Source organism: Balaenoptera physalus, assembly GCF_965194825.1.
Source record: "Balaenoptera physalus genome assembly, chromosome: 7".
In the NCBI taxonomy this organism is placed as follows: domain Eukaryota; kingdom Metazoa; phylum Chordata; class Mammalia; order Artiodactyla; family Balaenopteridae; genus Balaenoptera; species Balaenoptera physalus.
In genome coordinates this window covers 71,878,791-71,894,865 of record NC_138886.1, presented here as the reverse complement: position 1 = coordinate 71,894,865, position 16,075 = coordinate 71,878,791, and the positions used below count along the sequence as shown (strand labels likewise).

The 16,075-nt window shown below is 37.9% G+C and overlaps 2 long non-coding RNA genes across 2 annotated transcripts in view; both read left to right on the top strand.

The window, feature by feature from the left end:
• LOC309664785 overlaps positions 1–12,748 on the top strand; it is a 223,494-nt gene extending 210,746 nt beyond the window's left edge. The window contains exon 2 of the long non-coding RNA XR_014266044.1: positions 12,630–12,748. This is a non-coding gene — a long non-coding RNA (uncharacterized lncRNA). The remainder of the gene's footprint in view (positions 1–12,629) is intronic.
• LOC309664791 overlaps positions 1–16,075 on the top strand; it is a 324,842-nt gene that overhangs the window by 271,029 nt on the left and 37,738 nt on the right. The window lies entirely within an intron of this gene.

The following is a 16,075-nucleotide window of genomic DNA, read 5'->3' as shown; positions in this document are numbered from 1 at the left end:
ACTGACACAAAAGCAGGCATTGTTAAAAGTAAGGGAGAGTGGTGGGAAGGGGGGAAACTGATTAGGGAAATACTAGTGCCAAATTATCTAAAGACCAAGACAAATTCAGCTGGGAATGCCAACCTCTAGCTGCTCCAATTGGCCATCAGCAACACCTGGGAGCTTGTTAGAAATGCAAATTCTGGAACCCCCTCCCAAGTGAACTCAATCATACATTTAGAATCTTTGTGGGAGGGATGTAGGAATCTGTGTTTTAAGAAGCTCTCCTGGTGATTCTTACATATGCTCAAGTTTGAGAAACAATGAGGAATATGCATTTTTGAGTTGCCCACATTCTCTAATATAATTTGAGTGAAAAATTCGAGAGAGAGCAAACTCAATTGTCATTTTATTTTATTTTATTTAAAATGTGCTGCTTAATCTTTTAATTAAACTGAGCATCTCCTGCAGTTTACCTACTTTGGAAGTAAATTGGTCACATGGAAGATAGTAATTTCATGTGGAATTCTAGGATTATTTGAATAAATAAATTTCTGTCAAATTTAACATTACATTGGCAGGAAGTCCTGAGAAACTAGATGTCAGTTTCTGTAGAAAGATGCTCCTCTTTATTTATCTGTGACATTTTTGGCAATCTATGTGGTATCAGGATGTATGAGAGGACTGAGAAGAGAGGGTCATTTTACCAAGGATTCTGTAGATGTTGGTCTTAATCCAGGTAGAGAGTAATGGGTGTTTTGTTAGTTCAATGATAGTCCATTAAGGGATGATATGGAAACTGCGTTTCCAACACCGAAAGAGATAGATTTTTATATATTGAATGACAAAACAGGAGTATACCAGAAGCAGGAGTTTCAAAATTTCTTCTTGGTAAAATCTAAGTTTGAATAAAATGGTATAGAAGTCATTATTTATTTAAAAAGGAAAATGTAGCCAAAATAAATGATTTTGAAGATGTGAATGCTTAGCATTTGTTAAGCACTAAACTAATGAATGTATAAATGATAAACATAATTAATTAAATTGTAATGAAATAGTATAGGTTATTGATTTCAAATTTAAAAGCTAACCAAACACTTTCATATACTAAAGCTTTCCATGTTTTCACAAATTTGGTTATACGTTCAATCTTTGCTGTACTGAAATAGTACTGTGTTTAAATCACAGTGGCTGTAGTGTATTAGATTTTTCTTTGGAATTGAGCTTTAACACATCTGTCAATCATCCTTAAGATAAAAAATGCAGAAAAGCACTCTCACATAATTTTTAAAATCAGTTTTAAAAATTCTAAAATGGCTCCATCTTTGGCCAGTGTGAATCTTTGAGTTGGCTCTTGAATACTTTTGACATGATCCCAGCAGTCTTTTTTTTTTTGGCCGCACCACAAGTGGGTTTAGTTCCCTGACCAGGGATCAAACTTGCACCCCCTGCATTGGAAGCACAGAGCCTTAACCACTGGACCACCAGGGAAGTCCTGATTCCAGTAGTCTCTGATAAGCTTGTTTCCTAGTGTGACAAGTTTTCCTGCCCTAGACCTGGAATCTGCCATTTTTTTCCCTCTCAGCAGACCCGATTCCTTTCAATAGTGAATAGTTTTTAGAGACTATAACTGTGGTTAGGGATTGCTATAAACAATTTTTGGGGTAAATATTTAAATGTTCAAAAAGGGAATTTTTTAATTCTTTAGAGTTGATGTCAATTTGGTCTTCCTCGCTCACCTCTGAACTGGTTATTGTCATTTTTAAAGATTCCAATTTTATAAGAAAACAATAAAGTATTTGTATTGTTTTATGAACATTTGTTAGCAAGATGGAATGTTTTGTTAGTGTTTATCAATTGTTTATATTCTTTTGTAAATTTCCTGTTCATGCTCTCAGTTCGTTTGCTGCATTCTTTCTCTGTATATCAAGAATAGAAATTTTGTCTTTCATAAATGTTTTTTAAAATGAAGTCTTATATGTTGGATCAGCATTCTGTCTTTCTAAGAATCAATTATTTATTAAACAAATATATTAAATAAATATTTACTGAATACCTATTCTGTGCCACACAACAAATATTTATTGAGCACCTACAAGGTCCTGGTGATACAGAGGTGAATAAAGCAGAAAATAATTCCTCTTCTTCTTGGGATTCAATTCTAATGGGAATATCAAAACGCTTATCATCTCAAAACTACTTGTGTAGGAAGGCCACTGTTATATACAGTTTTAAAAGTAAGTAAGAATAAAAATCTTTACTTTGGTTACTGTTTGTCTCTTTATTTCAAAATGGCTTATACCTAAATCCCAACATGATGTGATTTGGGATTCTTAATATTTTTAATGGCTTGCAACGTCCCTGAATTCAAGTATTAGAATTTCAATCCTTTGGCTGAACTATTACTTTCTGTTTTTAAAACACACACTAGATAGGTTTAGATCTTATTATACAAATATTATTACACAATTTTTATGGTGACATAATAATAATGAATAAAATATTACTATGCATTGCCATATACATACATATGCTGTTCTATTTTGTAAATAATATTTAATATATTATTTGAAACTGTTATATTAGTTAACACTAGCAGAACTATAACATATGATGAAGCAACATTTATTGTGAAAAAAACTGCTTACTCAATCTAAAAATTTAAGAAACAGAAATCAGAAATGCATTTGTAGGCTTTTATCAAGCAATGAATCATGCATCTTGAATTTTCTTGGATAGTCATGATTTTTAATAATCTATTCCACTGATTCTAAAATTATATTCAAAATTGTCAAAAATCCTGAATCTGATCTTTAGACATAAAATATTAGCATTATTTGGAACCATTGTGAGGCTACTTTGGAAATTATGAATGTTTTATGGAAACAGATGCTTTCATTAGAAAATGAAAATTGACTGGATACAGTTCAGGATTAAATAGTTTAATGGTAGAAATATTTTGTTTAAAAGAAAGCCACGTAATTGTTGTAAAGAGACATGGACTAGAAAGGAGAATGTTAAGAAATTTATAAAATGTTATTTGTTCAACCTCACTCTCACAAGCTGACCACCATGAATTACACTGAGATGTGTGTTACCGGGACATTTTCATTTCCAAATGAGTTTTAAGGTGTATAAATTAGCAGAGAATTGCTATCTGTGTATGACAGAAGCTAGTTGTACATCGAAAGCATATAAAATGATCCCATCATATAGGTATTAGCAGATCATTTTTTTTAGTTTTACTACCTAATAATATGCAAGTTGAATTTATGTTTGAGCCAAAAACATATTTAAATCCTCCGAGAATTGATGGAAAAAACTAAATATGACCCATTGTCATGAAGAATACACAATACTACAAACTGACAACATGGGATTATCTTAAATATTGAGCTTTTACTACTTTCTGTACGGTCATCAATTAAGATCTATTTTCATATGTGAGACTGCACAAATCCATTATTTATACTAAAAGATAAGTGATGCTTTCTTCTCCAAATCTTCAGGCTAACAAAATTGTATGTTTTAAAGGTGTTTTCTTAATGCTCTGCAATTGCTTCAGGAAATTTGCTGCTTTCAATACTATCCCCCACCCCCAACCCTCCCCCCATCAAAACACAAATTTGCTCTATTTAAAATAAAGATGCAAAAATGTCACTTATTTTTTGAAAGTTCCCTGAAAACTGTAAAGACCTATACCATCTAATACCTAGAAGAGACAACAAAGTCTCAAAGGAGAAGCAAATTTAAGTAAAGCAAATATTAACTATTTTTATAATGCCTCAGTAATGTTGGTTTTATCAAAAACATAAGAAGTGAAGACAGTAGCAGGCAGGATTTGAATTATCACTATCTAGTGCAGAGCTATGAGGAAAGGACTTGGAGATCTGTAATAGTAGAACGTTGCAATTGCCTAGGCAAATGATGATAAGGAGAAGAGAAACAGCAATTGTATTATCAACAGGGAGAGGGGAACAAGTTAGCACAAACAGTAGGCAGGAGATGGTATTACTGTTTATCAGTAGGGTCATACTCATTGTAGAAATACTGAAATCCTTCCATAGCCTTTGGTACATAGCTACCGGCCAAGCCCCTGACTTTTATACTCAGCCTACTCCCTGAAACCTCCAGATTTCCCTATGAACCAAACCAAAACAAAACAAAAAAAACTGAAGTTTTAAGAAACTTTAGTAAGGGCATCCTGAGTCCTGCTTTAGCACTAAGGCATATATCTCTCTGATGCAATGATGCTTGTGTCACTCAGATCGTTAAATATTTTTAGTACCCTCCTGTCTTTATGTGGACTTTTCTATTTATCCTGCACAGCATTTGATATGCACTTTCAATATGAGGATGTGTCTGTCTATTCAATTCAGGAAGGTTCTCAGCTAGTATCTCTTCAATGATTTTTTTCCCTCTCCCTTTCTTCTGTTTTCTTCTGTAATCTCTATTTAAATTCATGAATCTTCTTCTTCATGTCTCTTAGCATGATTTTCCTGTTTTTAATATAGCATTATTTTAAATCATTAACACTTTAATATGCATCTTTAAAAGTCATTTTTGATTATTCTGTGATTTTCATTTTTTCTAGGGAGAATCCATCTTCTGTTTGATTTCATTGCTTCACTTGCAATGAGTTTTACTCATGTTTTTTGAATTGCTCATCAACAAGGAAACCTACTTCTCTTCCTCTTCTTCTTCCTCCCTCTTTTCCCAAACTCTACAATGTCTAACAGTTTTGTAAAGCTTCTACCTATCTCCCTAGGGGTCCCGATCCAGATGCAGTCACACCTTTGTAGCTCAAAGATCTTGATGAGGTGATAATCTGGGACACTGCAGCCACTGAGAGTTACTAGCTTGTCTCAAGTCTTTATCTGCCAGGATATGTCTCACTACCTTCTTGCTTGAGTTTTCAGCTTCATGCAAACAGTCATAATTCAGGGTAAGGTTGAGAGGTTAGTCTTATATTTCCTTTAGTAGGTAGAGAAGGGAAAACTGTAGCCACACATTTCATGTAGGGAGCCTAGATCCAGCCCACTTTGCCCTCACGTGAAGAATTTTTAACTTTCATTATCCAAAGGAATAGATCTCCTTACTTGCAAGTTTGAGGTTCTACAGACCTGCTTTTCGGGACAGATTATTACTCTTTGTGTCCCTCTTTCACTATGAGACCATAGCAGTGCTTATCTTCCCTTTTGGACACCAATATTTCATTTAACTTTTATCATTTTATATTTTATTATTTCTGTGGGCTTAGAAGAAGGGAAGATGGTGCTTTTATCAGTTACTGTTCCAGCAAGAAACAGATGGTATGCTCAAATTAGGATAATTCAAGGCAAGTTTTAAAAAGGGACCACTGAAAAAGATGTTTTCAGGGTGTAGGGAATCAAAATTGCTACTGTCATATTCCAGAACACTGTCATATTTTAGTACGGAATAGGACCTTAAGACATGAGGAAAGGGAATGGTTAATGGAGGAAGAAGGAAAGAGGACAGCATTTTTCTTTCTATGGACAAGGAAAAAAATTCAACTATATCTCCTCTCCTTCACACGTACACACAAATTTACAGTACACTCATTTGGGTGATTTTTGCAATTTGCATCTTACCTTACTGTTGGGCTGCACCCCGCCGGCCTGCAAGCCTCGTAGTTGCCCAGCCTCCAGACCGAAGAGCCCAGAGACAGCGACGGAGACATCAGTGGTTTACTGGACGGGGATCTTACATGAAAGGTCCTGGAGCGACACCCACCGTGTGCAGCAGGCGGTAGGCAGGACATAGCAGCAGTCTTCGCTTGTTGAGGGAGAAGGAGGTTACCACTTATAGGGGGAATTGACGTCAGGTGGGCTCCTCAGTTACCAGGGACTAATTAAGCCCTATAATTAAGGGAATTGGGTAGTGATGTGAGTGAAGCAGGGACTGGTTGAGCAGGGAATGTACAGAGAGCAAGAGAACAGCCACTGTGAATGGCCTGACTGTACACTTACCTCTAACACCGGCTTATGAAGAGGTCACATGTATGGATTCTTTATGCAATGAAACGTGAGGGAGAGATAAACTGTGTAAGCTTATGCAACTTTATCACTGTGAAGACAGAACAACCTAAAAAGTCTGAAACAATAAATACACAATATGCATTTGAGAGAATGCATGCAGACTTTTAGTCAAGATGACGCTGTACATTTATATTTTGTACGTTGGGCCAGATAATTTTTGTTTGCCACTCCTATGGTAGAAAGCAGGGTAAAGAAGTGTGGAGAAGGGTTTGAGTGTTTTATAAATAAGCGTGTGTGTGTGTGTGTGTGTGTGTGTGTGTGTGTGTGTGTGTGTAGGAAACAGGTGCCGTTGGATTTTTTTTCCCCTGGCAGTAATGTGATAGCCATACCTGAATGACGACACAACGGAGGTTGCTTTTCACCCAAACATTTTTAATGTCAGCTTTCCTCCCTTCTTTCTCTGATTTCTTTTCTTCACCCTTCCTAAATAGAGACTTGACTAGGTTTTTTTTAGTAATAGAAAATCCAGGACATAATAGGCAGAGACAGACCATTGGGCTTGGAGTGAAAGATTTGCTGTTTGCCTTTGGCCATCCAATTTAAGGAATTAAACTCTCTGAATATCAGAATCTTCATCTTTACTGTGCGGGTGTTTATGTCCACCTTTTCTCAGGTTCAAAACCAAAAGACAAGAGCATAGGTGAAACTTCAGATTATCATTAAAATGGGTTTTATTTTTAGAGAGGATCAGAGGAAAAGAGAGTATACCATAGAGCCTAAGAGTAAGCCAGAAAGGGAAATGTAAGAGCTAGTACTCTGGCTAGGAAGAAGTAAAACACTTGGAAGGTAAAATGTCTCCAGCAAAATGTCTTCCTTATATTTACTCAACATGCCAGGCAACCTCTCACATTAGGTTCTTGGCACTGGCTTGTCCCTCTGCCTCAAATGCACTTCCCACAGATACTTGCTTGGTAAACTCCCTTATCTCTTTCAAGTCTTTGCTCAAAAATCATCATAATGAGGCTTCCACTAATGGCCTTATTTGATATTGCAGCTATAGCTCCCAACACTCCTAATCACTTTTCCCTGATTCCATTTTTTACCATAAAACTTATCACGTTATAATATACTCTATAATTTACATGTTTATTATGTCTATTATTTTTTCAACACCTCATCATCCCTAGAACACCTGTGCTAGAATGCAAGCTCTATGTTGGCAGGGATTTCTGTCTGTTTGTTCATGGTTGTATGCCAAGCACATAGGATAGTGCTTGGGACAGAGTGTGCTTCTTAACTGTTTGCTGAATGAATAAATGTGTCACTTTAATAGTCTGAAGCAACCATATCCAGATTCCCCTGGTCACCAGCTGAAGAATGGCATATATCATAATTGGAAGATTAGATGGAACCTGACCACAGGGACCAACCATAGGGCTTTGGAGTTTTCAATGACTGAGAACCAAGTTAGGGAAGTTCTGTACATTGCTTTACTATACCTGTCTTCTTTTAATCCACCATCAAGGTAATTATATCCACTGTCTGAATGTACAGTGAAGTTCTTACAAAGGACTGCCATTCTGATGGGCAATCAGATCATGTAACATGAGGAAGACAAACACACATAACTTTACATTCCAAAAGACAGTAACGGGGGACCGACCTTCAAGATGGTGGAGGAGTAAGACATGGAGATCACCTTTCTCCTCATAAATACATCAGAAATACATTTACATGTGGAACAACTCCTATAGAACACCTACTGAACGCTGGTAGAAGACCTCAGACCTCCCAAAAGGCAAGAAACTCCCCACGTACCTGGGTAGGGCAAAAGAAAACAGAAAAAACAGAGACAAAACAATAGGGATGGGACCTGCACCAGTGGGAGGGAGCTGTGAAGGAGGAAAGGTTTCCACACACTAGGAAGGCCCTTCACTGGTAGAGACTGCGGGTGGCGGAGGGGGAAAGCTTTGGAGCCGCAGATGAGAGCACAGCAACAGGGGTGCAGAGGGCAAAGAGGAGAGAATCCCGCACAGAGGATCGGTGCCAACCAGCTCTTAGCCCGAAAGGCTTGTCTGCTCAGCCACTGGGGCGGGCGGGGCTGGGAGCTGAGGCTCGGGCTTCGGAGGTCGGATCCCAGGGAGAAGACTGGGGTTGGCTGCATGAACACAGCCTGAAGGGGGCTAGTGCGCCACAGCTAGCCGGGAGGGAGTCCGGGAAAAAGTCTGGAGCTGCCGAAGAGGAAAGAGACCATTGTTTCATGGTGCACGAGGAGAGGGGATTCAGAGCGCCGCTTAAAGGAGCTCCAGAGACGGGCATGAGCCACGGCTATCAGCGCAGACCCCAGAGATGGGCATGGGATGCTAAGGCTGCTGCTGCAGCCACCAAGAAGTCTGTGTGCAAGCACTGGTCACTATCCACACCTCCCCTCCTGGAAGCCTGTGCAGCCCGCCACTGCCAGGGTCCCATGATCCAGGGACGACTTCCCTGTGAGAACACACAGTGCGCCTCAGGGTGTTGCAATGTCATGCTGGCCTCTGCAGCCGCAGGCTCGCCCCGAACTCCGTACCCCTCCCTCCCCATGGCCTGAGTGAGCCAGAGCCCATGAATCAGCTGCTCCTTTAACCCCGTCCTGTCTGAGCGAAGAACAGACGCCCTCAGGCGACCTATACGCAGAGGCAGGTCCAAATCCAAAGCTGAACCCTGGGAGCTGTGTGAACAAAGAAGAGAAAGGGAAATCTCTCCCAGCAGCCTCAGGAGCAGCGGATTAAATCTCCACAATCAACTTGATGTACCCTGCATCTGTGGAATACCTGAATAGACAACGAATCATCCTAAAATTCAGGTGGTGGACTTTGGGAGAAACTGTAGACTTGGGGTTTCCTTTCTGCATCTAATTTGTTCTTGGATTTATGTTTATCTTAGTTTAGTATTTAGAGTTTATTATAAATGGTAGATTTGTTAATTGATTTGGTTGCTCTCTTCCTCCTTTTCTTTTAATATATAGATACATATATATTTTTCTTTTCTCTTTTTATGAGTGTGTATGTGTATGTTTCTTTGTATGATTCTGTCTGTATATTGTTGCTTTTACCATTTGTCCTAGGGTTCTGTCAGGTTTTTTTTGTTTCTTTTTATTAGTACATTTTTTAGTGCTTGTTATCATTGGTGGATATGTTTTTTGGTTTAGTTGCTATCTTCTTTTTTTCTTTCTTGTTTATTACTTTTTAATTAAAAAATTTTTAAAAATCATTTTTTATTTTTAATTTTAATAACTATTTTTAAAATTTTATTTTAGTTTTCTTTTTTTCTCTATTTTCTTCTGAGCCGTGTGGCTGACAGGGTCTTGGTGCTCCGGCCGGGTGTCAGGCCTGTACCTCTGAGGTGGGAGAGCAGAGTTCAGGACATTGGTCCAGCAGAGATCTCACAGCTCCACATAATATCAAATGGCAAAAGCTCTCCCAGAGATCTCCAATTAAACGCTAAGACCCAGCTCCAGTCAATGACCAGCAAGCTACAGTGCTGGACACCCTATGCCAAACAACTGGCAAGACAGGAACACAATGCCACCCATTAGCACAGAGGCTGCCTAAAATCATAATAAGGTCACAGACACGCCAAAACACACCATGGGATGCGGTCCTGCCTCCAAGAAAGACAAGATCCAGCCTCATCCACCAGAACACAGGCACTAGTCCGCTCCACTAGGAAGCCTACACAACCCACTGAACCAACCTTAGCCACTGGGGACAGACACCAAAAAAAAAAAAAAGGAACTACGAACCTGCAGCCTGTGAAAAGGAGACCCCAAACACAGTAAGTTAAGCAAAAAGAGAAGACAGAGAAACACACAGCAGATGAAGGAGCAAGGTAAAAACTCACCAGACCAAACAAATGAAGAGGAAATAGGCAGTCTACCTGAAAAAGAATTCAGAATAATGATAGTAAAGATGATCCAAAATCTTGGAAATAGAATGGAGAAAATACAAGAAACGTTTAACAAGGACCTGGAAGAATAAAAGAGCAAACAAACAATGATGAACAACACAATAAATGAAATTAAAAATTCTCTAGAAGGAATCAATAGCAGAATAACTGAGGCAGAAGAATGAATAAGTGACCTGGAAGATAAAATAGTGGAAATAACTACTGCAGAGCAGAATAAAGAAAAAAAACTGCAAAGAATTGCAGACACTCTCAGAGATTTCAGGGACAACATTAAACACACCAACATTCGAATTACAGGGGTCCCAGAAGAAGAAGAAAAAAAGAAAGGGACTGAGAAAATATTTGAAGAGATTATAGTTGAAAACTTCCCTAATATGGGAAAGGAAATAGTCAATCAGGTCCAGGAAGTGCAGAGAGTCCCATACAGGATAAATCCAAGGAGAAACATGCCAAGACACACATTAATCAAACTATCAAAAATTAAATACAAAGAAAAAATATTAAGTGCAGCAAGGGAAAAACAACAAATAACGCACAATGGAATCCCCATAAGGTTAACAGCTGATCTTTCACCAGAAACTCTGCAAGCCAGAAGGAAGTGGCAGGACATATTTAAAGTAATGAAGAGGAAAAACCTACAACCAACATTACTCTACCCAGCAAGGATCTCATTCAGACTCGACGGAGAAATTAAAACCCTTACAGATAAGCAAAAGCTAAGAGAATTCAGCACCACCAAACCAGCTTTACAACAAATGCTAAAGGAACTTCTCCAGGCAGAAAACACAAGAGAAGGAAAAGACCTACTATAACAAACCCAAAAAATTAAGAAAATGGTAATAGGAACATACATATCGATAACTACCTTAAAGGTAAATGGATTAAATACTCCAAACAACTATTCAGCCACATAGACTGGCTAAATGGATACAAAAACAAGACCCATATATATGCTGTCTACAAGAGACCCACTTCAGACCTAGGGACACATACAGACTGAAAGTGAGGGGATGGAAAAAGATATTCCATGCAAATGGAAATGAAAAGAAACCCTAAAGTAGCAATTCTCGTATCAGACAAAATAGACTTTAAAATAAAGACTATTACAAGAGACAATGAAGGACACTACATAATGATCAAGGGAATAATCCAAGAAGAAGATATAACAGTTATAAATATTTATGCACCCAACATAGGAGCACCTCAATACATAAGGCAAATGGTAACAGCCATAAAAGGGGAAATCGACAGTAACATAATCACAGTAGGGGACTTAAACACCCCACTTTCACCAATGGACAGATCATACAAAATGAAAATAAATAAGGAAACACAAGCTTTAAATGATACATTAAACAAGATGGACGTCATTGATATTTATAGGACATTCCATGCAAAAACAACAGAATACACTTTCTTCTCAAGTGCTCATGGAACATTCTCCAGGATAGATCATATCTTGGGTCACAAATCAAGCCTTGGTAAATTTAAGAAAGTTGAAATCATATCGAGTATATTTTCCGACCGCAGCACTGTGAGACTAGATATCGATTACAGGAAAAAATCTGTAAAAAATACAAACACATGGAGGCTAAACAATACACTACTTAATAACCAAGAGATCATTGAAGAAATCATAGAGGAAATCAAAAAATACCTAGAAACAAGTGACAATGAAAACATGACGACCCAAAACTTCTGGGATGCAGCAAAAGCAGTTCTAAGAGGGAAGTTTATAGCAATACAATCCTACATTAAGAAACAAGAAACATCTCAAATAAACAACCTAACCTTACACCTAAACCAATTAGAGAAAGAAGAACAAAAAACCCCCAAAGTTAGCAGAAGGAAAGAAATCATAAATATCAGTTCAGAAATAAATGGAAAAGAAATGAAGGAAACAATAGCAAAGATCAATAAAACTAAAAGCTGGTTCTTTGAGAAGATAAACAAAATTGATAAACCATTAGCCAGACTCATCAAGAAAAAAAGGGAGAAGACTCAAATCAATAGAATTAGAAATGAAAAAGGAGAAGTAACAACTGACACTGCAGAAATACAAAGGATCATGAGAGATTGCTACCAGCAACTATATGCCAAAAAAAATGGACAACCTGGAAGAAATGGACAAAGTCTTAAAAAAGCACAACCTTCCGAGACTGAACCAGGAAGAAATAGAAAATATAAACAGACTAATCACAAGTACTGAAATTGAAACTGTGATTAAAAATCTTCCAATAAATAAAAGCCCAGGACCAGATGGCTTCACAGGCAAATTCTATCAAACATTTAGAGAAGAGCTAACACCTATCCTTCTCAAACTCTTCCAAAATATAGCAGAGGGGGGAACACTCCCAAACTCATTCTACAAGGCCACCATTACTCTGATAACAAAATTAGACAAAGAGGTAACAAAGAAAGAAAACTACAGGCCAATATCGCTGATGAACATAGATGCAAAAATCCTCAACAAAATACTCGCAAACAGAATCCAACAGCACATTAAAAAGATTATACACCCTGGGGGCTTCCCTGGTGGTGCAGTGATTGGGAATCTGCCTGCTAATGCAGGGGACACAGGTTCGAGCCCTGGTCTGGGAAGATGCCACATGCCGCGGAGCAACTGGGCCCATGAGCCACAACTACTGAGCCTGCATGACTGGAGCCTGTGCTCCGCAACAGGATAGGCCACGATAGTGAGAGGCCCGCGCATCGCAATGAAGAGTGGCCCCCACTTGCCACAACTAGAGAAAGCCCTCGCACAGAAACGAAGACCCAACACAGCTAAAAATAAATAAATAAATTAATTAATTAAAAGAAAAGATTATACACCCTGATCAAGTGGAGTTTATCCCAGGAATGCAAGGATTCTTCAATATATGCAAATCAATCAATGTGATACACCATATTAACAAATTGAAGGAGAAACACCATATGATCATCTCAATAGATGCAGAGAAAGCTTTTGACAAAATTCTACACCCATTTATGATAAAAACCCTCAAGAAAGTAGGCATAGAGGGAACTTACCTCAACATAATAAAGGTCATATATGACAAACCCACAGCCAACATTGTTCTGAATGGTGAAAAACTGAAACCATTTCCTCTAAGATCAGGAAAACGACAAGGTTGTCCACTCTCACCACTATTATTCAACATAGTTTTGGAAGTTTTAGCCACAGCAATCAGAGAAGAAAAAGAAATAAAAGGAATCCAAATCGGAAAAGAAGAAGTAAAACTGTCACTATTTGCAGATGACATGATACTATACATAGAGAATCCTAAAGATGCTACCAGAAAACTCCTAGAGCTAATCAATGAATTTGGTAAAGTAGCAGGATACAAAATTAATGCACAGAAATCTCTTGCATTCATATACACTAATGATGAAAAATCTGAAAGAGAAATTAAGGAAACACTCCCATTTACCATTGCAACAAAAATAATAAAATACCTAGGAATAAACCTACCTAAGGAGACAAAAGACCTGTATGCAGAAAACCATAGGACACTGATGAAAGAAATGAAACACGATACAAACAGAGAGATATACCATGTTCTTGGATTGGAAGAATCAACATTGTGAAAATGACTATATGACACACAGCAATCTACAGATTCAATGCAATCCCTATCAAACTACTAATGGCATTTTTCACAGAACTAGAACAAAAAATTTCACAATTGGTATGGAAACACAAAAGACCCCAAAGGGTCAAAGCAATCTTGAGAAAGAAAAACGGAGCTGGAGGAATCAGATTCCTGGACTTCACACTATACTACAAAGCTACAATAATCAAAACAGTATGGTACTGGCACAAAAACAGAAATATAGATCAATGGAACAGGATAGATAGCCCAGAGATAAACCCACGCACATACAGTCACCTTATTTTTGATTGGAGGCAAGAATATACAGTGGAGATAAGACAGCCTCTTCAATAAGTGGTGCTTGGAAAACTGGACAGCTACATGTAAAAGAATGAAATTAGAACCCTCCCTAACACCATACACAAAAATAAACTTCAGATGGATTAAAGGCCTAAATTAAGGCCAGACATTATAAATCTCCGAGAGGAAAACATAGGCAGAACACTCTATGAGATAAATCATAGCAAGATCCTTTTTGGCCCACCTCCTAGAGAAATGGAAATAAAAAGAAAAATAAACAAATGGGACCTAATGAAACTTAAAAGCTTTTGCACAGCAAAGGAAAACATAAACATAAACAAGATAAAAAGACAACCCTCAGAATGGGAGAAAATATTTGCAAATGAAGCAACTGGCAAAGGATTAACCTCCAAAATTTACAAGTAGCTCATGCAGCTCAATATCAAAAAAACAAAGAACCCAATCCAAAAATGGGCAGAAGACCTAAATAGACATTTCTCCAAAGAAGATATACAGATTTCCAATAAACACATGAAAAGATGCTCAACATCACTAATCATTAAAGAAATGCAAATCAAAACTCCAATGAGGTATCACCTCACACAGGTCAGAATGGCCACCATCAAAAAATCTACAAACAATAAATGCTGGAGAGGGTGTGGAGAAAAGGGAACCTTCTTGCACTTTTGGTGGGAATGTAAATTGATACAGCCACTATGGAGAACAGTATGGAGGTTCCTTAAAAAACTAAAAAGAGAACGAGCATACGACCCAGCAACCCCACTACTGGGCATATACACTGAGAAAACCATAATTCAAAAAGAGTCATGTACCACAATGTTCATTGCAGCTCTATTTACAATAGCCAGGACATGGAAGTGTCTTAAGTGTCCATCGACAGATGAATGGATAAAGAAGAGGTGGCACACATATACAATGGAATATTACTTAGCCATAAAAAGAAACAAAACTGAGTTATTTGTAGTGAGGAGGATGGACCTAGAGTCTGTCATACAGAGTGAAGTAAGTCAGAAAGAGAAAAACAAATACCATATGCTAACACATATATATGGAATCTAAAAAAAAAAAAAAAAATTCTGAAGAAGCTAGGGGCAAGACAGGAATAAAGACACAGACGTAGAGAATGGACTTGAGGACACAGGGAAGGGGAAGAGTAAGCTTGGACAAAGTGAGAGTGGCATTGACATATATACACTACCCAATGTAAAATAGATAGCTAGTGGGAAGTAGCCACCTAGCACAGGGAGATCAGTTCGCTGCTTTGTGACCATGTAGAGGGGTGGGATAGGGAGGGTGGGAGGGAGACACAAAAGGGAGGAGATATGGGGATATATGTAAATGTATAGCTGATTCACTATGTTATAAAGCAGAAAAGCACCACTGTAAAGCAATTATACTCCAATAAATGTGTTTAAAAAAACAAACAAAACCCAAAAAAAACCCCAAAAGACAGTAACAGTTTACTTATTGTTTCATCCTTTTTAGGTTGTTTTGTATCCTCACAGTGATAAAGTTGTATAAGTTCACACAGTTATCTCCCTCATGTTTCATCACATAGAGGAGCCATATATGTGATCTATTCATAAGTCACTCAGTGTTAGAGGATGTGAGCTAATCTTTAAGCATACTAAAATTAATAAAAATATGGAAACGCTAAACATGTTCAATGTAAGATGCTAATTGCAAAAAACTAGTGTGTGTGTGTGTGTGTGTGTATGTGTGTGTGTGTGTATGTGTGTGTGTGTGTATGTGTATGTGTGTGTGTGTGTGTGTGTGTGTGTGTGTGTGTGTGGTTTGGGGTTGGGGGAATAGAGATAGCCATTAAACCACTTGTGTATAAAACCTTAAATGAAGAAAACTAAGGCAAAGTCTTGAGACTACAGAAAAAAAATTCTCAAAATTTGAATAAGCTGCACTGGGCAACAGACACTTCAGGCTGCAGCCACAATATCGAGCCCATAGAAGAAGACCCCCTAAGCCTGAGAAAATCCCAATAGTGTCAGAAACATGGAAGGAGTTAGTGACTCCAAAACAGATGTGTTTGCCTTCAAACTCTCACTGTATTTGGACCAAACAAGAAATTGTTCTTCCAGTTTCACAAGACCCCCTTTTCTTCAAAGGAAGGACTAAATTTAGGTTTCCACTACAGAAACGTGGAAATTTGTAAATAGTGCTTCTATGTATGTCCATTCAAAGTTACTCTCCATCCTTCTAGATGTTACCATTCCCTTAAAC